This window comes from Triturus cristatus, chromosome 1_1 (genome assembly GCF_964204655.1).
Source record: "Triturus cristatus chromosome 1_1, aTriCri1.1, whole genome shotgun sequence".
NCBI classification, from domain to species: Eukaryota; Metazoa; Chordata; class Amphibia; order Caudata; family Salamandridae; genus Triturus; species Triturus cristatus.
Genome location: NC_140579.1, coordinates 1054238605 through 1054263274, shown reverse-complemented (window position 1 = coordinate 1054263274; position 24670 = coordinate 1054238605). Strand labels below are relative to the sequence as shown.

The 24670-nt window shown below is 40.8% G+C and overlaps 1 protein-coding gene across 7 annotated transcripts in view; it reads left to right on the top strand.

Annotated features, from left to right (window-relative positions):
• Nucleotides 1-24670, top strand: part of DEF6 (DEF6 guanine nucleotide exchange factor) — an 849237-nt gene that overhangs the window by 263253 nt on the left and 561314 nt on the right. The window contains exon 3 of one of the 7 annotated variants that reach the window (XM_085651120.1): nucleotides 775-870. The exons of the other annotated variants lie outside the window; for them this stretch is intronic. The gene's annotated coding sequence lies outside the window, so the exon portion shown is untranslated. The remainder of the gene's footprint in view (nucleotides 1-774; nucleotides 871-24670) is intronic. 7 annotated transcript variants of the gene reach the window in all.

Below are 24670 nucleotides of genomic sequence, written 5' to 3'. Positions count from 1 at the left end.
AAGTTCTTGTTTAATGCCTACTGGGTATACTGTGGATTTAGTGTGGTTGGTTCTTAGGCCTGCAAACTCTCCAAATATTCTAGGAATTTCAAGCACCATCAGACCAGACAGCTCCAGATCTTTCTTGCAGGAATATGAGCAAACAGTCTACGTACTGGGATTCTCTATTGGTGATAGCTGGCACCCTACAAGTTCCCTGAGAAGTCCATGTTTATGTATTAATTCGTCCATTGGTTCTATGGTAATTGCAAATAGCAGGGGGAACAGTGGGCAATCCTGCGTTGTGCCTCTGATCTGACCTCTATTTGCTCACCCTGACCTTGGCTTTCGGGTGAATACATAATAATTGTATAGAGCTTTGGCTATATAATAATTGTATAGAGCTAAGGTATCTGGGTCCTACGCTCATTGTCATAAGAAATTCAAAGATAGTCCCATTCTAACAAGTCAAAAGCTTTTTTAAAGTAATATACGGAGCGTCAACGGCACTTCCTGTCTAGACGCATTCACAACACGCTTGCCCTGGCAGACGATGCTGTCTAGTGGCATAAAGTCACCTTTGTCTGGTAATTCGCAAAGAGGTTGGATGGTAAGAGGAGCACTACTCAGAGGGTCACAGTTTATGTATCACTATTATCCTGACCAGTTGCAAGAAGGTAGAAATTGCCCTCAGATTGCAGAATCTTCAGACTGGATCTAGTATTTTAGATGAGATTTGTTTAAATAACTCAGGTTAAGGTTGTTCACAAGGAGTTATCTTTCTTCCTCTGATAGATACCTCATCAGGCAGTCCTTCATAAAACTCTCTCCAATTCTTCTGGAGGTACTGAAGCATTGTGTGGGCATAATGTGATTCAATAGGATGCAGAGGTATGTGCCATAGTGTAATTGTTCTTCACCATTGATCCTTTTTTATCAGTTCTCGGCTGTGTACTGGTTTATTTTTAGTTCAGCATACATAGTGGAGTATTTTGCTGGCTTTGTTGCCCCATTGATAGATGCAACTCTCAGAAGCCAGCCATGTTTACTTCTGTTCACTCATAAGAGTCTGCTGGAGCACTGTTTTGTTATGTTCTTTACTACAGAGTATGACCAATCTCCGTGACACAAGATATTGGGATTCTAACTTAAGATGTGTCCATCTGCGCAATAGTCTCCTGATAGTGATTCTAGCCTGTTGTAAAGCTAAAAATGTCCCCTCTGATCATGACTTTAAAGGCCAAGGCTTATCCGCGTACCCCAGGTGACTCCACTGGTCCACAGTTCTGCTTCCAGCTCCTTTCTGCCACTCAACTATATTAATTTTTTACATTCCAAATCCGTAAACTGCCATCCCAGTCCTAGGAACTACTTCTATGTTTAATTCCACCCTTGAGTAGTCTGGTAGGCCCCTGGCCAGTATGCATATACCTAACTGAGTGCCCATCTCTGCATTTGGCATTAAGAACTAGTCTAATCTTGAGAAAGATCTATGGCTCTGGGGTGAAATGTGCAGCAGAGTTTCCCAGGATGCAGTGTGTGTCAAACATCTGTAATGCCTAAGGCATCAAGACACTTGGCTAATGGGTCATTGTTGGTTATATGTAGTTGGTAGCTGTCCAGCCCAGCTAGCCTGACCCATGGCATCTTCTTCTAGGATCTAGTCTCCAGCTGGGGTTTGTGGCAGTAACTTAACAATGAGCTCTAGAAAGGTTGCATGTAGTCTGGGGGGAGGTGAACACGTTTCAGGGATAAGGGATTTCAATGTAGTCTACTAGTAATTGCAGTATATCTCCACATAGTTTTCCATAGTTTTCTAGGTTGAAAGATACATGGTTTTGGATTAGTATTGCCACTCCCTAGAGCCCCTAGTAACTATGCATGCAGCACTTTCAGGGAGCCATATCATGCTATAACATTTGGTGCTGATTAAGAGTTTACTGTAATACTAGTATATCAGAATTATGTTTGCCAGTTTGTGAATCGTCACTCTTAATTTTATTAAGACCACCATTGATGTTCCCTTTGAGTTCCCTTAGTCTTCTAGGTCCGGTATCTTCTTTGATATCCGCTATTAAGAAGTGTTATCTGTAGGGAGTTTCTCCTAGGGCAGCCCCCCACTGGTTCATCAAAATTAATTGTGATCTACCATTTACACCAATAGGAATAAACCTAAAATCCTTATGGGCTACACATAACCGTATGCTTCAAGAGCATGAAGTTTTGGTTGCTGGATATGTCTTGTGCGACTGTTGCCAGTGACTGTCACTCTGCTGAAAGCACCTGTCATTTCCTGATTTGTGTTGAGCTGTACCTACCATTCAGCTCATGTATTGCCTATTGAACCATCCCACATTAACTATAGTTTGGCCCTCGTTGGACTACTTTATAGTTATATTTCGAATCCCTACACTCTGTATCTAATGGAGGTTCATAGCATGCAATGTGCACCAACCCAGTTTCCTAACCTGTCAGTCAGGATTACTCCGACTGCACCATTGCATTTTTACGCCAACATTTACGAATGTGGACCCATATTGATCATGTATTTGCGTTAGTGTGCTAATCTGCATCAAGGAGATATCCCATGGGCAGAACGTAGATGCTCCTGTGCAAGAATCCACGGTTTAGACACAGACCTGACTATTAAAATGGTAGACACAGCTTTTCACCATACATGTACATCTCCTTGTGGCAGGCTTAATGATGGAGAAGTTTTCTTTTCTCCAAACCTTTCCATATTTGCATTTTAATATACATCACTTATACAAACTTTGAAATGTATTAAATTATATTGAAGCATAGTATTTTGCAATGGGAATGGATACTTTCAGTACAAAACCTATGCTAGACATCAGGCACATACCCTTGCATTATTTTGTAATGGTATGTGTGGTGCCAGGCTGCCCAACATGTGCTAGGGAGAGAAATAAAAACAATGCCATATGTTAGTAGATATGGTACTGTTCTGCTCTCTCCTTTTGATGCAGTGCAGCTCAACAAATTTGGTTGCTATGCTGCATTGGGTCAAATGTAAGTAAATCTGCCCTAGCACCAATTACACTGCTGTATCAGTTGGTGCAGTTTTGCACCAACACCTGCAATGTTTGCTACTGCAAAAAGTACTTTTTTACCAATTAACCAGTGCAAAAGAATTTTGGATCAGTTGGGCTGTGCAAATCAAGGTGCACCCTTGCACCCCGTGTAACCTGGAAATGACTACCAGTAGAAACTCTCTGTCCTAGATCTTTGTTGTACTCATTTCTTCTATGTTTAATGTTTTCCCCATTTTATATTAATCTGCACATATAAAAAGGTATTGCTTGCTCATACATGCAATTTGTATTTTTATTCAACATCTTCTGTGTGCTTTTTACCAACCCTTTTGAAATAATTGTGGGGCAGTTCATCCTCCCAAAACAAGCCGGCTAAAATGTAGGCTGTCAATGCTTGACATTAAAAGGGGAGTCGGACTCGTTTCGGTGACTAAACGATATTCATGACTTCATAACGTCATAGAACGGAGTGTGACGATGTTCTCGGATCGTCTAGAAAATATATTCTTAAATTATTTTAGTTAGTTCTGTAACTCCTCCTCTAGGAGGATGATCCCATAATCAAGTGCTTGTGATTAGAAAGGGTTTCCTAGTATTCACTCGGATTTCCATACTTCCTCTTTTTTAATTTATATAGTTTTATATAGCTCAAACTTGAAAATACCTGTTTATTGAAAAAGCAATGATGCGATTCAAAAGATTAAGATGGGTCAGTTTACACCTAAAATATCACCTAATTTATTCAGTTTACATTATCTAACACCACAGCATAGCCTCTGATTACAAAAGTATTCTTTGAGAAGTCAATCAGAATGGCCATCCTTAGGCAATTGTTTTCCCTTCCTGAAGGCAGAAGTGCTGGGCTTGGTCACCTTGAGAGTTCTTGGGGACCCTTGACATCTGGACTCGCCATAGGGCTTGATTTATAATTTGCCGCATGGTACCCTGTTTTATCAGGGTGCTGGAGGTCTCCATCCTCAGGGACTTCCATCTCTCAAAGTTACAGATGACCGCTTGCCCAGTTTTCATCTCTGTACATTGTAAGGAACCGCCACCATTGCTGATCCTTTCAATGTACAAAAGTTTGGTGGACAGCTGCCATCGGTTTTGACAGCAGTTCACAAAACATTGCGAAGGTATTTGTTTTTCTGGAATCAACTCCCAAAGGGGGAGTTGGTTTCAGAAATAGAACAAAAACACAACCCCTGGTGGTACACTCCCAGGGTGTGAGGGAGTCAGTATTTTTTGTTCTGTCCCTCTCCACTAGATTTTTGCAGATGGTGATGGACAGGAAAAAAATATATTAAAAAAAATATATTATACAGTCCACCTTTTAATAGGGCAGAAGGTGTAATGTCCATGTATCAGGATGGGTGCCTTTGATAGAAAACTCAAGGTCCACTCATCTCTAAATGAGGCCAAAGGATTGGCTTTTTTTGTGGATTTGTTTAAAGAGTTTTATATAGGGGAACTAGACTCAAAGATATCTAGTATCGGAGCGTTTTACATGAGCACCAGCTTCGTTACAAATGGACACATTAATTTTTAATAGGCATGGGGAGATTGTAGGATTTGCCCAGAATCATAGGATGTTAGCGTCCGTGCAGAGACTCGAACCCAGTTCCCCAGCTTCAAGGTCGATGCTCTAGCCGCAAGGATACATCCTCTCCCCAGAAGTACCGTGTCAGTCAATGTGAAAATCAGACCCTTATTCTAGTTGGATGCCACAGCCTTACTTTTGTTTGTGGGATATTCACTGCTTTCTTTGTGCTGGAGTTCGTCACTGTTGTGAAGCTCAACATTTACGGAGGAAAATAAGAACTTGGTTACCATTCTTGACTTTTTTTTTTTTTTTTTTTCCTTTGGGGCTTACTTTGGGACTTTCTCTCTAGTATGGGCTTGGTCAACATCTCAGTCTTACTACTTAATTGAACTATCTCTAAAACCTCTAGCAAGTCTGTCATAGTATCTTGAGTTATAGGTTGAAGTTGTGGCATGGCTGTCGTAGTGCAGACCTAAAATCTGTGTTTAAGGCAATTGCTCTCCTGCAGATAAGGGGCTAGGTGAAGCCATATGCTTGCTGTGCATTTGAAACTCAGAATTTCCAACTCTGGGTGTCATTTCCACAAAGGTAACCTTCCTTTCTACATACGGTGGAGTTTTTTGCACATCATTTCCCTGATGCCCGACATACTCCTCATATCCCCAGTGGTTAGAGGATCATAGAAGTTAAGGGTTCACTCCAGCCCCTGGGGGTTTTGAGAGGCAGGTGACACTGTGAAGAACCTGAAGAGATCTGACAAAGTCGTAGGAGTGGTACTGTAGGGCCATGCTTCTCATAGTGTTGCCACTTCCAATTTCTAAAGTGAGGGTGCTATTATCAATGTTAGTAACTGTGAAAAACCCAGGTGTCACACAAAGAACAAGTGTAGCAAATGCAATAAGCAAGTGTGGTAAGGGTGTAGTACAGTGGCTCTTAACCTGTGGTCCGTGAAACCCTAGGGATCCGCTAGGCCTGCTCAAGAGGTCCACAAATGATCACAAAACTAATTAATATTAGAAGATTAAATAAAGTGTATATGTCCACACGAAAAAGGAATCTTAGACATTTTAAAACAGTCTCCTATTGTGAAGGAGTTTGAATTTGGGTGTTAAAAATTAATAAGTTGGTATCCTTAGCTTAATTCATGGAAACAGTGCAAGTATAACAATCTGAATGTATTAGCTGCTTTGGGCCCCCAATTGAAGCTCTGGTAGTCATTAACAAAAAAAGGAGCCTGCATTCAGAGCAAAAAAGATAAAGTGCATAAGTGACATGCTAGAGTCTAGCATATCACTTCATCTTTTAGAAATAAAACCACATTTTGAAAAGCTCCAACCTTCCAAAGTTTTGGTATGGTATATTTTTTGTTTGTGAATCTGCGCATCACAACGTGAAATGTCTTAATTCGTGTTGATCCCATTTAAATCTTTTTCCCATCACAGTACAAAAAATGTGGTTCACCTATATATTCTGAAATACGTGTACAGTTCATTGAATGGTATGTAAATTCTACAGCCTTTCCTTTCAAACTCCCTGTACCCAAGCATGATTGTTACATATTTCCCTTTACAAAATCCTTTCACTTTGCAGGCAAAGAAAGTAAACTCCAATCTCCAGGTTAAAAGAATAATCGGCAATTTGTTAGACATAACCTGACATTTGACCTCTGTCTTTAAAGCACAGAAATGTGACAAGACCAAAATAAAATTGAAAAGCATCTTTAATGCCCTTTCACCTTCTAAACTCCAGCATGGTTATTTTAGGGGTGCTGTAGCATCCCCCGCAACTCTACTTCCAGTGCCTAAAGGCAAAGGGAAAAACTCTTTTCCCTGTACCCAGTAATCCATCACATTTCTCAGGCAGTTCCATCTGGCTATTGACTAGTGACAGGATTCACATTCCTTTCACTTGGCCGGTAACATGACTTGGCCAAGAGCAGACTAAAATGCCTCGTGCTGACCGGGCACCATGCGCTCCTGGCACAGTCCTGCACACTGTGAATATTAGCCATTTTGAAGTGCCAGAGGTTGGCCAGCCTTTGTTTACAATGGAGGCAGAGAGAAGGAAGATTCAACAGTGAAGGTGAAATGTACTACACAACATTAGAAATGCACTTATCTTTAGTCTTGCTGAGGAGAAAGTGGACCTGTAAGGGTTGTAATGCCTGCCATCTGTGCAGAGCTGCTCTCTGCCATTTTCCTTTTGTCCTGGAGGATCCTCTTTTTCTTGCACTTTGAGGGGTCCCTAATCACATGAACCTCTAAAACCACAGGTCTAGTGCTCCTAAGGGACTTAGCATTGGGGTGGAACTCATTTGTCTCACACCTGATTCTGTGCCCAGCACTGCAGGTGGCTGCAATGTATAGTTTTTTGGGCACACTAGTGGCCGCCCTCTGGGGGATGTTTACTGGATTCCCCATGTAACTTAAATCCTGTGGCACAAAGAAACCCTTTGTGGGGGTTTTTGCGTGATGTGGATGTTTGCAAACACCAGTTTGATTTTCACAAAATGTATCGAAAATATTGGAAATCGTGCAATGGAAAGCCGATTAAGATCTTGTTTGATGCATCTGGGGATTACTGTTAGATCAGCATGGCTTATGTTTACTTTTAAAAGGTGAAGGGAATGTGGATGATAGACACTGCTTACAAAGAGGCATCAGTTACAGCCGGGCTCCCACTTCTTTCTCTTACTTTTGTCTCCATGTTCTGTCTGAGGGACATATACAAGGTTTCCCTCGAGTATCTGGTACCAGCAACCTCATTGCATTCTGGGATTATGATCCTTCCCGGAAAGAGACTCTGGCAATCCTGGATAGTAGGGATTTTGAGCTTTAAGAATGTAGTGACACTAATTAGTAGTGTGGACCTGCCCTACTGCCAAGCAGTGCAAATGTAAACTGGAACTCCCATCCAGCTCAGGGAAGATCTACACTGACTCAGACCTGCATGGACTCTTCCTCTGGTGCTTCCTGAAGGTAGAGTGAGCTATGCGGGGTGTTCTTTTCCTTACAGCTATGAGTACGCCTATAGCCATGAAAGCTCTGCTGGTCTGGCCTGGTGGTGCTGCTGACTTTCCCTGTGAGCAAGCCCCTAGCCAGCACGAGGAGCTGAGGGACACAGATGTGGAGGGCTGAGAAGCCCTTTCTACTCCTCACCAGAGACCATACAAGGGTTGTTCAGGAAGCTACTGTCTACAAGTCCTGGTGAACTAGATGGGGATTCTGCCTAGCAAACACTCCCTCTCCCAAGCGCACACCCACTGTACTGCTTTCTGTTGTATTGCTGCCTGACCCTGTCCTGTTGTGGAAAGGTCCAGCACCCAGCTGTGAGGTCCTCCACATTAGTGACATCTGGGTGTACCTGCTGCACGTGGGTTCACACAACCGACTGCTCATGTGGGGGGGGGGGGGGGGTCATACAGCTGCCTTTCACCAACCAGTGGCAAGACTGTTGAGCCTGAAAGTGGTGCTATTGCACCGGAGTTGCTAGAAGGTCAGGTGACGAGACGTCCACATTTTAAGCCAACATTTAACCCTGACCCTAAAACATGAGGTAGCCTTGATTGTCTGCTCCATTACTCCACACAGTGAATGTTGTAGCCCAGTGACATTACACATCGCTTCAGACTTAAATTGTGTGTTGCCTGATTGTGATTGTGTTTATGATCAGTCAGCGACCACAAACAATCCCTACAAGATTAGCACATTTTGACCGCATCTCTCTTGAATCATTGTTTACGAACAGTCTGGTTTATGCGATAATCTATTGAGTACAAAGTGCTCCGCATCGCTAACAGTATGTATTGCGTGACTTTTGTACCTACGGTTGCATCCGCACCTACATTTTTGTTCTCTTTTTTTCTAACACAGTGCATGTTGCCCACCTCCCTCAGGGTCTGGGTGTTAGTTCGTAGATGCAGGGCTTGGCGTTCTACCAGGCACCTTCAAAACATATGTCTCGCTTTTTATGTTGGGACTGAAGTTCAGTATTTAGTGCGCTTGTTTCTCAGTGATATTCAAGCTCCTTGCTGGACACAGACTAGAGTGTGTGCATGGCAAAGGTCAGGACAAGGACTCATTACAGGAAATATTTTACAGTGAGCGTCCTACAATGATTCTTGCACTTTACAATTGCTAGATTACCATTCGCTGCAACAAACGGCCCTCATTACCAACCAAACTCGCACCAACCATAATTCTGACCCCCTCCCTGTTGTGAGCCTAATTGCAGAGGGTCGCCGAGCCATTTCTGCGCCTGGCATAGATATTTATTCCCCTGGCACTCCAGGGGGATGGAGTCCCTGTTCAGCCAGCAAATTACGACTTGCTTGCAGGTGCAAGTCTAAGCAGCTTCCTTCTGAGTCCCAAAAGTGCTGGACATGCGCTTAAGATGTGAGTTAAACGGCAGCTTAATATTGCTGGTTGACTCTTCAGGAAGGGATTAGGTCTTTTATTTTTAGGTGCCCAAAATGAAACGGCATAAACTGACGTTTTAGCATGGTTGGGGGATGGGTTGTTAAGTAGGCTTGGGGCTTCAATTGTTGATATGAGGATATCACCGTCCATGCATGGAATTTGGCATCTAGTGTGTTCTCTTGCAGCTGTGACAAAAAATTTGCTGAGGTATTGCTTGGTTGAGTGAAGGATGCTCTTTCCATGGGGAAGGCCCATGTCAGTGGCGGTGCGTCCATTAGGGCGCTGGGGCGTTGCCTCACGAGCCACCCACAGCTCCCACGGTGTCTGTGACAATCATGTCAGTCAGCATGACGTTGGACCGCCCACCCGAAGGGGGTGGGCGGTCCGACGTCATGCTGAATGACATGCATGAAGCCTTGTCAGACCAGGGGCAGGCAGCACCACAAGTGTGCATGGCTGGTGAATTTTCCATGGGCACTAGTGTCTGCTCGGGCTGGCGCTGCCCATTAGGAGAGTGAGGGTTGATCAAAGGCTCAACCCTCGGTCTCCTAATAGGCAGGCGGGTGGCGACTAACCCCGCTCTAAGCCAATCCTGGCGCTGCTCCAGCAGCGCCAGGATTGGCTGAGGTGTTGCCACTCCAGTGAAGGTGCCAAGGACCCAGCAGAGGCGGCGCGGACCGGCGGTCAGGTAAGTTTTCTTTCTTTATTTTAATTTGCCGCCCCCTCCCCCGCTTGAACCCTGTATGTGCAAATGTGCATTTAATGCTCTCAGGCATAACACTGCATGTTTCGTGGATGCGCTGTTTGTTTTAGCAGTAGTTGGAGCTGTTTTGTAGCAGAAAATAAGTGTCATGTTTTTGAAATACGGACATTGATTTTTGCTGCCTTAATGGTGCAATTGTCTTTTTGTTGTAGTGCCATTTTGCAGCACCAGCGTCCGGTGCAATTTAGCATCGTCTGGAGTTTATGTAGGCGGACCCTACACTTTTTGGCGAAACATTTGCAGTGAGTGCATTTCAGACCACAATACTCGGCTAATACTGACACCGTAGCTGCCTGAGACCTTTTTGGGGCTCAAAGTCATGGTAATTGGAGAAATGGCAACATGTGTCAATGAGGTAAATTAATGCAGCGCTGCTGGTTACACCTCAGAGTGCAATCCTTCGTGCAATCTCTGCGCAATGTTACTGCACACCTGTCATGCAAGGGCGGTCAGAAGCAAACAATGCAATGTAGTCCAGTTGTCTCTTTACTGGAAGAACCTGGGAGCGGTAGGCGAGGATCGATAAAATGGCAGGGACTCCACATAGAAAGCCATGAGTTAAGTCCTTTATAATAGAAATGAATAGCAGCTCTAAGATCTTTAAAGCTCCGCAGGTGCTTTGGCTCTGAGGGAGGTTTCAAGGGTGGACAGAAAAATGGGCCTAAATTCGTCTTGGCCCAGAGATGAAGCTTGCTACTAACTGCTTGGGTATTTGCTGGTAATGCAGGTCGTCCAGTTATCCTACTTTTAAACAAGATCTCACCACCTCCTCCTTTCAGGCGTTGATTTCAATGTATTAGCGGGAAGGAGTGTATTGATGCTACACAGGCCATTTAAGAGCTTAAAGTTGATACCAGTTTGGCTCTGATGGAGCAGGTAGAACAATTTTGTATACCTCCTCTATTTTGCATGAAAAGACTAACTATATAACCTACTGATTATAATTTTACTAACTGAGTGCAGTGTGATACTAAACTAACCATTTGCATACACCAATTACACGTGGGAAATTGCTTTTTGCATGGCAAATTAACTCTAATAACTAAAATATGTACGCATATTAATAGTACATGTGGTAATAGATATCGCATGACTTATGTTGCTTAACCCCTTCAGTGCCACGCCCTTTCCCCGCCCTGTGCCGGGCGTTGCATTAGCGGGCGGGGTTCATGACGAGATAGTCTCGTCATGGGCACAGCGCAACCGCGCTCCATGACGAGACCATCTCGTCATGGGCACTGAAGGAGTTAAGTGATGTTTGCGTTCCTGTTTGGATCCTAATGGTGAGTATTATCGCTTTAAATGTCGCTATATGCTAGGAAAATACTAATATATAAAGGGATTAGTGAGGGTTTAACATTGGAATCATCATTTCTTTGTATTAATTATCCTTTTGTGTTTGTTTCGCTTAAGTTGACATTTGGGCCTACCCTAAAGTGGCGTCCAAAATCGAGTTCAGAAGTGGCCACCGTCTCGTTAGCGCGATGCCTACTGTGCAGACTCTGATGGCTCTGTGAACTTCCTGACAGCCCCTGTGCACCATGTTCCCGGTCAAGGATCGGATCTTGGTCAGTAAAAACTGGTCTAAATGAACAATTGGGACATGCAAGCAACCTTAAACATTGTTGCATAAGGCCAACTACAGCTACGGAAATGAACCAGCAAAATCCATGGGCACCTCATAGAATAAAAATCGGAATTTTTCCAATCAGCCAATCATAGACTTTCGTCACTAAAAAATGTTTCATGTGATCCTGAAATTTATTATAGAAAAAGCAGTAGAATAGGAGGGGCATGCTTCTTCTCCCATTACCCATTTTCCTGACATCTATGCTGGCATTCGACAGTTTCGATGACTGCACACCCTCTTTGACCCCACAGGCGATGACAGATGCTTGCACGATTTCTGGCCCTTTGAAGATATTTGGGACTGTAACGTGCTGAGCAAAGAACTTTGAGCTTTGGCCTGCTTTATTTGGACAATTAACGGCTAAATTCAGTTTTGGAGAGCCAAATGAATTGGAGAAAAACCCAGATTGCAAGAATAGATAAATATAAATGTCCTGCGATCCGAATTACTTGACTAAATTTCTTAACTTTGATTAATCCTAAATGTCAATTATTTGCAAACAATATTTAGATAAACAAATATTTGATTAACAAATTATGAGTTCGTGGTTTTTCGATAAAATGAATAAAGGATCCTGAGTCTTAAAAATGTGTTTTAGCTGGTTCTAAGTCACCATCAACCAATCCAACTAATTAGTCCGTCGACCAAGTTGGTGGAGTGCCTTGATGTTTGGGATTAGGAATCTATAGGTAGTGAATGCTAATGTATATTCTGTAAAATATTTTTTCTTTCCTATAGGTAATAAGGTACCCCCCCACATGTCCAGCGTGAAATGTCATCCCTCCTGTGTGCAGACTCATGAGTAAGAGACGTGAGTGTTGGTGTTATGGGCCTCACCAATGACTGCGTGTGTGAATGAGCTAGTGTGACGTTGGGTCTGCGACGCAGGGAGAAAAGCTGTGTATATACATTTGTCCCTTTCTTTCCCCGGTCTCGCGCTGGATCAGTTTTTCTGGTAGCAGAATGATGGTTTTATTGCATTGGTTTGGTGATTATTGCTTATAGATTTGATTATTGCTTATTGATTTTCCTATTTTAGAAAATTGATTGATTGTGTATGTTCGTATAAGTATTGGTTCATGTATTAACACTCTATGTTGAGTCGTGTTGCGTTTTATGTTTTGACGACTTCTGGGATGTAGGAAGTCTAATGTAATGATTCCGTAGTAGGGCAGAGGTAAGCGCTGCTCTCGAAAGACGGAATTATTGTGCCCTGTAGGTACACGGGGAAAACGTGTGACGATTGAAGTTGCACAAGGCATTGTCTTGGTTCGATTTGGTAACATCGTCGTGTTGCTGTTAGGGACATTTCTGAGTGAAAGAGGTGTATGGGTAGCGAAGGCCACCTGTGAAAATTTTGGTCTTAAGTAACACGAGTCCACATGAACTCTGATTACGCTTATCACTGGAAAGGTAATAGGTGTTCCCTAAGCTTGATAGAAGGGTAAAGTAGATGCTACTTTATTAACAAGTGTAATAATTCTGTTGTAGGGCAGATTGCCACGCTGCTCTCGGGAAAGACAGGATTCTGTGTGAATGAACTACATTTTCCGTATGAAAGTGCGTGAATGAAACGGCATTCGACTCAATTGTGAAACTGGTTTTATTTCTCAGGAGCAGTGCATCTCCAACAGGTGTCTTATTTCCAGAGAAACGGTTAGTTAATGCTTGCTAGAAGGGTAAGGTAGAGGGAAGTGCTACCTTATCAACGGATGTAATGATTCCGTAGTAGGGCAGATTGATGCGCTGCTCTCGGGAAATACTGAATTCTTGTGAATAAGGTCAAGACTATCCTTTTGTTAGCAAAACAGATAATGGTGGCGTATTTATGTTACTAACAGAAATCTAAGTAAAAAGTGAATGTAAAAAGTTTGCCAATAAAGAGAATGATGAAACTAGGACCTAGACCTACTCAGTTTGAAGCATTGACAGAATGGGAAGCTGAGAGGTGCAAGATACAGATATGTTTGGTAGACCGTGTGGACAAGAGAATCATGATGATAGAATGAGGAGATGGCGAAGTGCAAATATGACGGTATGTTCCCTATGAGAAGAGCTGAAGAGACTACTAGTAGAAAATGTACAGAAAAAAGAAATAATACAGGATCAGAAGGTTACAAGTATGGTGTGCATGAGTCGGAGGATGATGTTCTTGAGGATATGTTTTATAAAAATCCACCCGTATCAACCAAATTCCACATTATTGACATCAAGTGCCCCAGTAAAAATCACCACAGAATATAAAATTGTAATCCATACCACATGGTGTAGGAAGAAATAATCCCTTTAGAGAAACAGGAAATGGCAAATGAATTCAGCTGAATTAGCCAGAACTACTTTAGAGTTAACTGAAAAGATTAGGGAATGGACTAAACATGGAAGCTGTAACTGTTCCTGTAACAATAATGGTAAGGAGTTTACAGCAAAAAGATGCTGAGCCTAGACCTTTAGATGTGTCTAAATTGAAAATAGTTTTGGAAGAGTTAATAGTAGGAACTATTCCAACCGAAAAATTAAACGTATCAGGATGAGAAATTAATGTTTCTATGCAAAAGTATAATGTGGAGAGCAAGAAATTTACATGAAAGATTAGAAGAAGTAGCAAATGAAATGGGTATTGACTTTGAAAAGGTAGTCATTACAAAAACCATAGAGTAGATTTTTCGGAAAAGGACGTTGAAAATTTGAATACTACAGGACGAACAACTCGGATTAAAGATTTGTTTATTTTACTGAGAAAATAGGGCAATGTTGACCAATGCAAAAGTAGATAGTTTCGAAAACGAGACGATGCAACAGACAAAACGTTTGCAGCTTATCCAGTAAGAGAAAAAGAAAAGGTAGTAACTGAATGTCCCGTGAGATTCCAGGTGGAGGCTATATACATGTCCCCTGGACCAGACAAGATATTTTATCATTCACCAATGACTTCCCTCGCTTGCACGAGAAGCCGGTTGAATGGTACAGGCAGGTAGACAGGTTTGTAAAATTATCAAAAGTACTATGGATTGATTTGAATAGTTTATTTGACATAATTGTACCAGCAGATCTAGGGACAGAATGTAAAATTACAATAGGTTGGCCTACTCAAGAATACCCTAGAGATCCAAAAACAGGTGCCCCTGATCCAGAAGTAATGAGAAAATATGAACAAGTAGTTACCTTTCTGAAAAATAAAGTACCTTCTAAAGATTTTGTATCCGATTCCTCACGATGCAGATTGGTACACAGTGATTGATTTGTGTCATGCTTTCTTTTCCATTCCATTCCATTGCATCCTGACAGCCAACAGATTTTTGCGTTCTGGTTTGGCAAACATATTTTGGCATGGTGCCGAATCCCACAGGGGTGTACAGAGTCCCTCAATATTTAATCAGATTTTGAAAGTCTTTAGAAGATTTAAAAATGAATGGTTAAATATATCTGACCTGCTTGTGGCATCGAACTCGAAGCATGTGTAGTGGATACCATTGCATTGTTGAATCATTTAGCAGATGGAGGACTTAAAGTAACTGCAGACAGAATCAAGATAATAAAAGGAGAGCCCCAATGACTCAAAGAGAAGTTAGAATGTTTCTTGGAATGGTTGGATATTGTCGTCAGTGGATCAGTAACTTTTATCTGATTGCACAACCTTTGGTACGCTTGACAAGAAGCGATGTAAAAGATCCCATTGAATTGAATAAAGAAGAGTTGAAGGCGTTTAGACAATTGAGAGATGGGTTGTGTGAAGCACCAGCTCTTGGCATGCCTGACTATGAAAAAGAATTTGAGCTCTATTGCAGCGAAAGAAATGGATGTGCACTTTGTGTTGATACAGAAACACAGAAAATTGAGGAGACCAATTGCATATTTCTCAGCTATATTAGACCCTGTAGCTGTAGCATTGCCTGGTTGTTTGAAAGCTGTAGCAGCTACTTGTAAGAGTCTGGAACAAAGTGAAGGAATTGTGATGGGATATCCTGTGAGTGTTTGTACCTCATGATGTGGCAATCCTTTTAACAAGGAGCTGCACTCAGTTCATGACGCATAGTCGTCTGACTAAATATGAAAAAGTCATCTTAGTTGCAACGAATGTGAGCCTTGTGAGATGTCTGAATGTGAATCCTTCAACATTGCTACCTGATGCTGAGAATGTGAAAGTCAGATGATGTGGATCATGACTGTTTGGAAGTGCTTGATTTCTGTACCAAACCACGTCCAGATATAAAAGATGTACCTTTGACAAAGTGACTGTGTTTGTGGATGGATCATGCTTGAGAACGGATGAGGGAATTCTGAGTGCAGCGTATGCAGTATGTACGGTAGCAGCTGTACTGGGAGAAACTTGTCTGAAAGGAGTGAAATCAGCCCAGGTTGCTGAACTTTTTCCATTAACGAGAGCATGTAAGTTGGGAAAGAATGTGTGACTGATAACTGATAGTCAATACAGCTTCGATGTAGTGCATGACTTTAAGCAAATTTGGTCCCAAAGAGGGTTTTTGTCATGGAGTGGAACTCCTATAAGGAATGGTGAAGTGGTTGGAAAATTGCTTGAGGCGATGCAGCTGCCTAAGCAGTTAGCAGTGGTGAAATGTGCTGCGCATACTAAGTCCAATGATTATATTTCAGCGGGCAACCGGTTTGCCAACGACATGGCTCAGTATTGTACACGTAATCAGAACTCCGTTAATCGTGGGAGAGAAAGAAATGAATTCATGTCCCTTGTTGTTTACTAACACTGTGAATACATGGGAAGAAGTGAGGCAGTTACAAGAAGAAGCAGGGGATGAGGAAATGAGACAGTGGGTAAAAGCAGGATGTGCACCACGGGAAACAGATCATGTGTGGGTTTCTCGGGATGGAAGACCAGTTATGCCTGATAGCATGGTTTCTACCATGGCACGGATGTATCATGGACAAGCACATTTGGGAAGAGATGCTATGATCAGACTTTTCAAACAGACATGGTATAATGCAAAATTTAGACTTGTAGCTGAAAGCCTTTGTCAAAGATGCCTTATGTCAGCAATTCAATTCTGGAATAAAAACAGTGGTAAGTCTGGTAACTATAGGACGAGAAGGAGGGCCTTTCACGAGAATGCAGATTGACTTCATTGAAATGCCTCCCTGCAACAGGTTGAGGTATGTTCTAGTAATGGTTTGTTCTCTCGATGGGTGGAAGCCTACCCAACAAGGAGTGATGGAATTGCAGTAGCCAAGCTGTTATTGAGAGTTCATTCCTAGGTTTGGTTTTTGAGTCCGAGGAAAACATTTCCATAATGAAATTATGAAATTAATTTGTGAAGCATTGACTGTACAACAGAAACTACATTGTGCCTATCGCCAGAGGCTTCTGGTGTGGTGGAACAGGTAAATGGCATCATTAAAAACAGACTAGGGAAAATGTGTTTAGCCACAGGTTTGAAATGGCCTGATGTCTTGCCTCTGGTACTCATGAACATAAGATCTATTCCAGACAGGAATACAGGTTTGAGTCCTCACGAGATAGTGATGGGGAGAGCATTGCGACATGTTTTCATACCAGTCAACAAGCTATTGCCTAAATCTGATGACTTGGTGTTAGATTTTTGCAAGGGGTTGGCTGATTCCGTTCATTCTGTGTTTCATCAGGTTGGATCAGATGCCACCACTCTTGAAAAGAAGCCAGCTCATGATCTGAGCCCAGGTGACTGGGTGAGAATAAAAGTGCATAGAAGACGAAACTGTTTGGTTCCACTGTGGGGTAAACCATGTCAGGTGATCCTGACCACGACGACAGTTGTAAAATGTGCAGGACTGAAGAACTGGATTCATGCTAGTCACATCTTGCAAACTCCAAATCCAGTGGATAACAAGGAAGGAGAATACTTTGAAGAATCAGATACAAGTTCTGAATCAGATGCTGAAGAAATAAGAACAAGAAAAACTCCTGAAAGGGAGTCAGAACCAAGTCCAGCTATTGCACCTGAGAATCTTCCATTAAGAAGAAAATTGCAGATTTCTGACACCAGCTAAGAATCGGACACTGAACCAGTACAAGCACGCAAGAGTGAAAATAAAAACAGTGAAGAGACTGTCAAAGAACTTCTTAATAAAGAAGTTCCAAATAAAAATTCAAGAGAAATTCCACCTGAAATAACAGAAATAGATGGTAAGGTACCAGATAGAGAGTGAGGGAATGATTTTTGCGGAAGACCCCCGAGGAGATGTAGGGAAACCGTACATCCAGGTACAAGAAGGGACAGCTAGTCAGCAGGAAGATTGTGTGGAAGAACCACGAGGAGGGACAGAAGTAGGTAAGAAAAAGGAAGTGGTGGAAAGGACTACTGAAAGTAAGAGTAAAGTTGGAACTGAATCGGAGGACAGTGACTAAGAAATACCAGAAGGTTGAGTCCCGAGGAAAAGAGCATGGAGAACTCTGAGAAATGAAAAGGGGAAGTAAGTTAAAAGTCCAGCAAAGGATGAAATTTGGCCAAACGAGAGAGATTGAGATACAGATTGATGCAAGTAAATTCATCTAGAGCTGAACAAGTGAATGGAGTGTCTAGCCAAGAGAAATCAAGACGTTGAACAGACACCATCAGAAGAAAGCAAGAGAACGAGAAAACATAACCAGAAGTAGAAGTCACCAGAATGGTCGTATGTGGCACTTCCTGAAGTACGAGAAGAGGCAGACAGCCAAGGAGATCTAGAGGTGACTATACCAGAAGTGGTTGAAGACGAAGAATCGGAAATCCTAAGTTATCTTGTCCGACATCGGGGAAGAGATGGATGTTCAGGAAATTCTGAATCAAGATTGTGAAAGGAAAGTAAGACGATCAAATGCCAAACTGAAGAAACAAAAGTGCTCTGAAAGTAGAAACTTGAAATTACCGAAAGACCTAAAACTGTAAAGAACCAAGTAGGTGCTTAGAGCCTTGGGTTAGACAAAACTAGTTGTGAAGTAGAAGAGGCTAAGTCAAAAGACACATCCTTTTCCGAAATGGCAAATACAAAGTAGAAAATCTAAATGTGTGTTCCTTGGAATATGGTGCAAAATGTGTTGTACGGGATTACTAATGCTTCTATGGAGTGCGTTAGTCTTAATGGTCTCATTTAAGGTTACATTTGAAACCATAGAAGGTCATAGTGATAATAAGACTAGTGTAGAAAAGATTCAAAAGATTTATCCGACTAAAATAGATAGAAAAATCAGTAATGGACCTTTCTTTATGTAAGTAATTTCTAACAATGTTTGTTCAAAATTTTTGTAGGAATATGTGAAGACAATGGATGTGAGGGATTGTTATGTCTGCATGCAATTGCCTGCATCAGTATCTGAGGGAGTGACATCGTCACCTCCCAGTAACATATGGAATAACATGTAGTGTATTAGCAAGTTTGTATTACAAAATAGGGAGACTAGAATATTATTTTTCAGATGTAGATAACATATTTTCACAAGTACCTGTAGTCAATAAACTGAATAAAGTAAAACCTGAAAGTATTATGTGAATTTTTCTTAGAAACTAAAGAATTAACAGTCAATTTTTAGAAATAATCTGACTTGTTGAAAAGAGAAGACTTTCTTAGATATGGTAGAAGAAAGATTAAAAATGCAAAAGAAGGTACCTGAGGGAAAAGATGAAAAGACAGTTTGGGATGTTGAAAAGGAAAAACATTTGAAAGGAGAAGCTAGTCCAACAATGGCTTTAGATTGGCCTCAGAAAGGGAAGTTGTGTATTAGAAGAAATCAGACTGCATATGATAAATATTTTGTAGGCACAAGTGATTGCTATGATACTTATAGAATCATGGGTAGATGGGGATTTAAAGGAGGAAATGATCCGGTTTTTCCTGGATTATATTTTATCTGCTGGAACAAAGCTTATCGATTACCTGACCATTGGTATGGCACATGTTATCTAGGCCTGGTTTTCCCAAAGATATTTCATGTGGGAAGAGGAAAAGATGGTGCACATGAGATGGGTAGACCACTAACACGTAGGAGAAGAGAATCTTGGTCCGAAATTGTAGGAGACATTTTTGGAGCATTGATGCCAGCAGTTGGAATATCTCTGAATGCATATAAAATAAGAATTATCAACCGTAGTGGATGGCTTGTCAACAAGCACTGCTGGAGGATTTTTATTGGTACATACCAAAATGGTTGCCATGAGAGCCATGGTAATGCAAAATCGACTTGCCCTTGATATAATTTTGGCAAAAGAGGGTGGAGTCTGTGGAATGCTGAAAGTTCAACATTGTTGTACTTACATTCCTGACGAAAGTCAAGATTTAAAGACGTACATAAAGAATATAACTGATTTGCATGAGGAGATTGTCCCACTGGAGGTTGAAGGTATTTGGGAGAAGATTGGAAAAAGGTTTTCTACTATTAAACTTTTTACTAAAACTAGATAGTACTTTTATTGGTAATATATTATTTCCAATAACGTGTGATTATTCTAGTATTAATTCTGTGATTAGGATGTCTATGTAGCAAAAGAAGGAAAATACGAAATAACAAACTGTAAAGAAAAGAGGAAGAAAGAAAAGAGAATTTTAAGAGGTAGAAGTGGAAGAGTCAAAGAGTATGTATAAAAAGACAAGAGAGACAGGAGAAACAGTCATGTGATCTATCAAAATGTTAAGAGAACTGAATTCATTTCTATTTACCAAATTTTACAAAATTTAAGGTTGTGTGGTGATGTTAAAAATCACCAAAGGGAGATTGATGGAGCTGGTATACCACAATTTTGTATACCCCCTCTATTTTGCATGAAAAGACTAACTATATAACCTACTGATTATAATTTTACTAACGGGAGTGCAGTGATACTAAACTAACCATTGGTGACAGTAACTTCCTAGGCAACGGTTACATTTAAAACATTTCTTTATCCTATGTGTCAAAGCAATGTAAAAACAAGGGTAGTTAAAGTACAATTTTCTATTTATCACATATTAATTATTACCAAATTGTTTAAAAAAGTTACATTTGTTCAGTATAAACATACAATATTATATTTGTTCCAATGATCTCATAAAAAACTCACAATTCTTGTACAGATGAAAAGAACAGTCCTGGCACACAATCTTTAGTCTTCGACGCACGTTTCAGCGTAAAATACGCCTTCGTCAGGAAAAGCCACAAATTCTGAAATTAATAAACATATACTAGACACCAATTTATATGAACATTTATCAATTTAAAAACAATATATTTAAGTTACATCAATAGCCATACATATAGGTGAGAATATATTGAATAGCTTATGGTGCCTACATTTCAAATTCCTTATTCAGGGAAAGGAGCAAAACATAATTAACGATTAAAGAGATAATCATCTAGGGTGAAAGAGCCAAGAAAAGATATAGAAAGTACAAAGACAGTCTGATGTGATAGGAAAGAAGAATATATCGAGCGTTCCAGTATTAGATTATATGTTCACCCAACGTGATTACAGATATTTATTTGAATGCTTACTTAAACTATATGGCGAAGAATGAAGGATGCCAAAGGGTTATACGCTGGGTTATTCTGATGGAATTCAAAATCTGTAGATATATAGTTAATTATTCAGTTCTTGGGTGCAGCAGACAAAGCTTGTTAGGCTCTAATAGTGAGTACCTTTTATACACGATCTAGAAAATATCTGAATGTCTTGATTGCGTCACGAAGTCAGCCGAATTGTATGAAATAACGTTTATTATATGGATATAGGGATCTACAAATAAAGATTTTAAGATTGTATCATTTTTAGACATATATCCGATTCACCTTAAAGTAAGTTTAAAAAAGGAATGACCTAAATTTACATGATTTATATATAATGTATATTTGACCAATATATGTCCAAACGTGGAGTGCCGCATAGATGGCGGACCCAGACGAAAGCAATAGTTTTCCTTAAATCTTAAAATCTTTATTTGTAGATCCCTATATCCATATAATAAACGTTATTTCATACAATTCAGCACATTCGGCTGACTTCGTGACGCAATCAAGACCTTCAGATATTTTCTAGATCGTGTATAAAAGGTACTCACTATTAGAGCCTAACAAGCTTTGTCTGCTGCACCCAAGAACTGAATAATTATTAACTATATATCTACAGATTTGGAATTCCATTAGAATAACCCAGCGTATAACCCTTTGGCATCCTTCATTCTTCGCCATATAGTTTAGGTAAGCATTCAAATAAATATCTGTAATCACGTTGGGTGAACATATAATCTAATACTGGAACGCTCGATATATCCTTCTTTCCTATCACATCAGACTGTCTTTGTACTTTATATATCTTCTCTTGGCTCTTTTACACCCTAGATGATTATCTCTTAAATCGTTAATTATGTTTTGCTCCTTTCCCTGAATAAGGAATATGAAATGTAGGCACCCTAAGCTATTCAATATATTCTCACCTATATGTCTGGCTAATGATGTAACTTAAATATATTGTTTTTAAATTGATAAATGTTCATATAAATTGGTGTCTAGTATGTTTTTTATTTCAGAATTTGTGGCTTTTCCTGACGAAGGCATATTTTACGCCGAAACGCGCGTCGAAGACTAAAGATTGTGCCACAGGACTGTTCTTTTCTTTTTATCTGTACAAGAATTGTGTGTGTTTTTTAATGAGATTATTGGAACAAACGATATAATATTGTATGTTTATACTGAACAAATGTAACTTTTTTTAACATTTTGGTAATTATGTGATAAATAGAAAATTGTACTTTTTTTAACTACTCTGGTTACATTGCTTTGACACATAGGATAAAGAAATGTTTTAAATGTAACCGTTGCCTAGGAAGTTACTGTCACACTGTGTATTGCCCTGTCCTAGGAATTTCATTCTTACCATATCAGGGGGTCCTAGTTATTTACAAACTCAACTAACCATTTGCATACACCAATACACGTGGGAAATTGCTATTTGCATAGCAAATTAACTCTAACTAAAATATGTACGCATATTAATAGTAGTACATGTGGTAATAGATATCGCATGATTTATGTTGCTTATGTGATGTTTGCGTTCCTTTTTGGATCCTAATGGTGAGTATTATCGCTTTAAATGTCGCTATATGGTAGGAAAATACTAATATATAAAGGGATTAGTGAGGGTTTAACATTAGAATCATCATTTCTTTGTATTAATTATCCTTTTGTGTTTCGCTTAAGTTGACATTTGGGCCTACCCTAAAATGTCGTCCGAAATAGAGTTCAGAAGTGGCCACCGTCTCGTGAGCGCGATGCCTACTGCGCAGACCCGGATGGCTCCGTGAACTTCCTGACAACACCTGTGCACCATGTCCCCGGTCAAGGATAGGACCTTGGTGGACTGCCAAACTTCAGTCAGTAAAAACCTGGTCTAAATGAACAATTGGGACATGTAAGCAAATCTTAAACATTGTTGCATAAGGGCAACTACAGCTACGGAAATGAACCTGCAAAATCTATGGGAACCTCATAGAATAAAAATCTGACGTTTTCCAATCAGCCAATCACAGACTTTCATCGCCAAAAAAATGTTTCATGTTATCTCGAAATTTATTATAAAAAGAGCAGTAGAGGAGGAGGGGCATCCTTCTCCCATTACCCATTTTCCTGACCTCTATGCTGGCATTCGGCAGTTTCGATGACTGCACACCCTCTTTGACCCCACAGGCGATGACAGATGCTTGCACGATTTCTGGTCCTTTGGAGATCTTTGGGACTGTAACGTGCTGAGCAAAGAACTTTGGACTTTGAGCTTTGGCCTGCTTTATTTGGACAATTAACGGCTAAATTCGGTTTTGCAGAGCCAAATGCATTAGAGAAAATCCCAGCTAGCAAGAATGGGTAAATGTAAATGTCCTGCGATTTGTATTATTTGACTAAATTTCTAAACTTTGATTAATCCTAAATGTCAATTATTTTCAAACAATATTTAGATAAACAAATATTTGATTAACAGAAATTATGAGTTTTTTGTTTTTCGATAAAATGATTAAAGGATCCTGAGTCTTAAAATGTGTTTTAGCTGGTTCTAAGTCACCATCAACCAATCGGGCTGTTGACCAAGTGGGTGGAGTGCCTTGATGTTTGGGATTAGGAATCTATAGGTAGTGATTGCTAATGTATATTCTGTAAAATAACCTTTCCTAGAAGTAATAAGGTACCCCCCCCCCCACATGTCCAGCGTGAAATCATCATCTCCTGTGTGCAGACTCGTGAGTAAGAGACGTGTGAGTGTTGGTGTTATGGGCCCCACCAATGACTGCGTGTGTGAATGAGCTAGTGTGATGTTGGGTCTGCGACGCAGGGAGGATAGCTGTGTGTGTGTGTGTATGTGTGTGTGTGTGTATATATATATATATATATATATATATATATCCCTTTCTTTCCCCGGTCTCGCGCTGGATCAGTGCACATGTAATCTGGAAAGGGCATTTTAAGATAAAGCTATCTGCATACACTACGACACCTGTTCCGTGGCACCAGCAGCCTGCACTAAGAGTTGAAGAATGTCTGTGTAACAGGGTGTTGCGTCTCGTCAAATGCGTTTATGGACTGGCAAAGGCTGCCACTTTCCAACTCTTTCTTATTCACATATAAAGCAGTTTCTCCCCCAAGAGGCAGGCTGGTCTGTGATCCTAGCTGCATCCTGTCCCAGGTCTCCCATAGACCTATAATCTGAACTGAGAACGCCAGAGCATCACCAGTAAAAATGAGCTACCATCGTTGCTGTGTTGCTTTGTAGGGTTCAGACAGCCACCTCCTTTGACATCACACCTTTCTGGAAGGTTCTTGGGCTCTCTGTAGACTTCATGTTTGAAGATACTGGAAATTGACTTTTAGTGCGGAGTTGGATATGACTGCGAGGAAGTGTCCTACATGTGGGATAGATTTGTTTCAGACCGGGACAGTAGCACCCTTTTAAAGTGCCCCTTTGCTAAGTGTTTGCAAGCTAATGCTGTGTTCTGTATATTGTGCCAAGACCCCTCATCATGCTGATCTCCCCCACTGACACCCCAGGCCTTCGCTGCACATTGCTTGCTCCTTTAGAAGTGGAGCTGCGGCATTTGCTCCCTTGTGAAATGGATCCAAATATCAGAGTCATGCCCAAAGCAAGAGATATGTGCTTTGTAACGTGCTTACAGTGGCCAGTCCTCGGATGTATGGCATTATAACTTGCCCTGTGTACATGCCCCTAAGTTAACACTGATGCCAAAAACGTGGATTGACTTGCAAACTATGAATGTTAATCTCGAGGGAATGTGTTTCAGCGATTTAGTTCCTCTCTTTTTTTACATGTTTACTTGATCTTG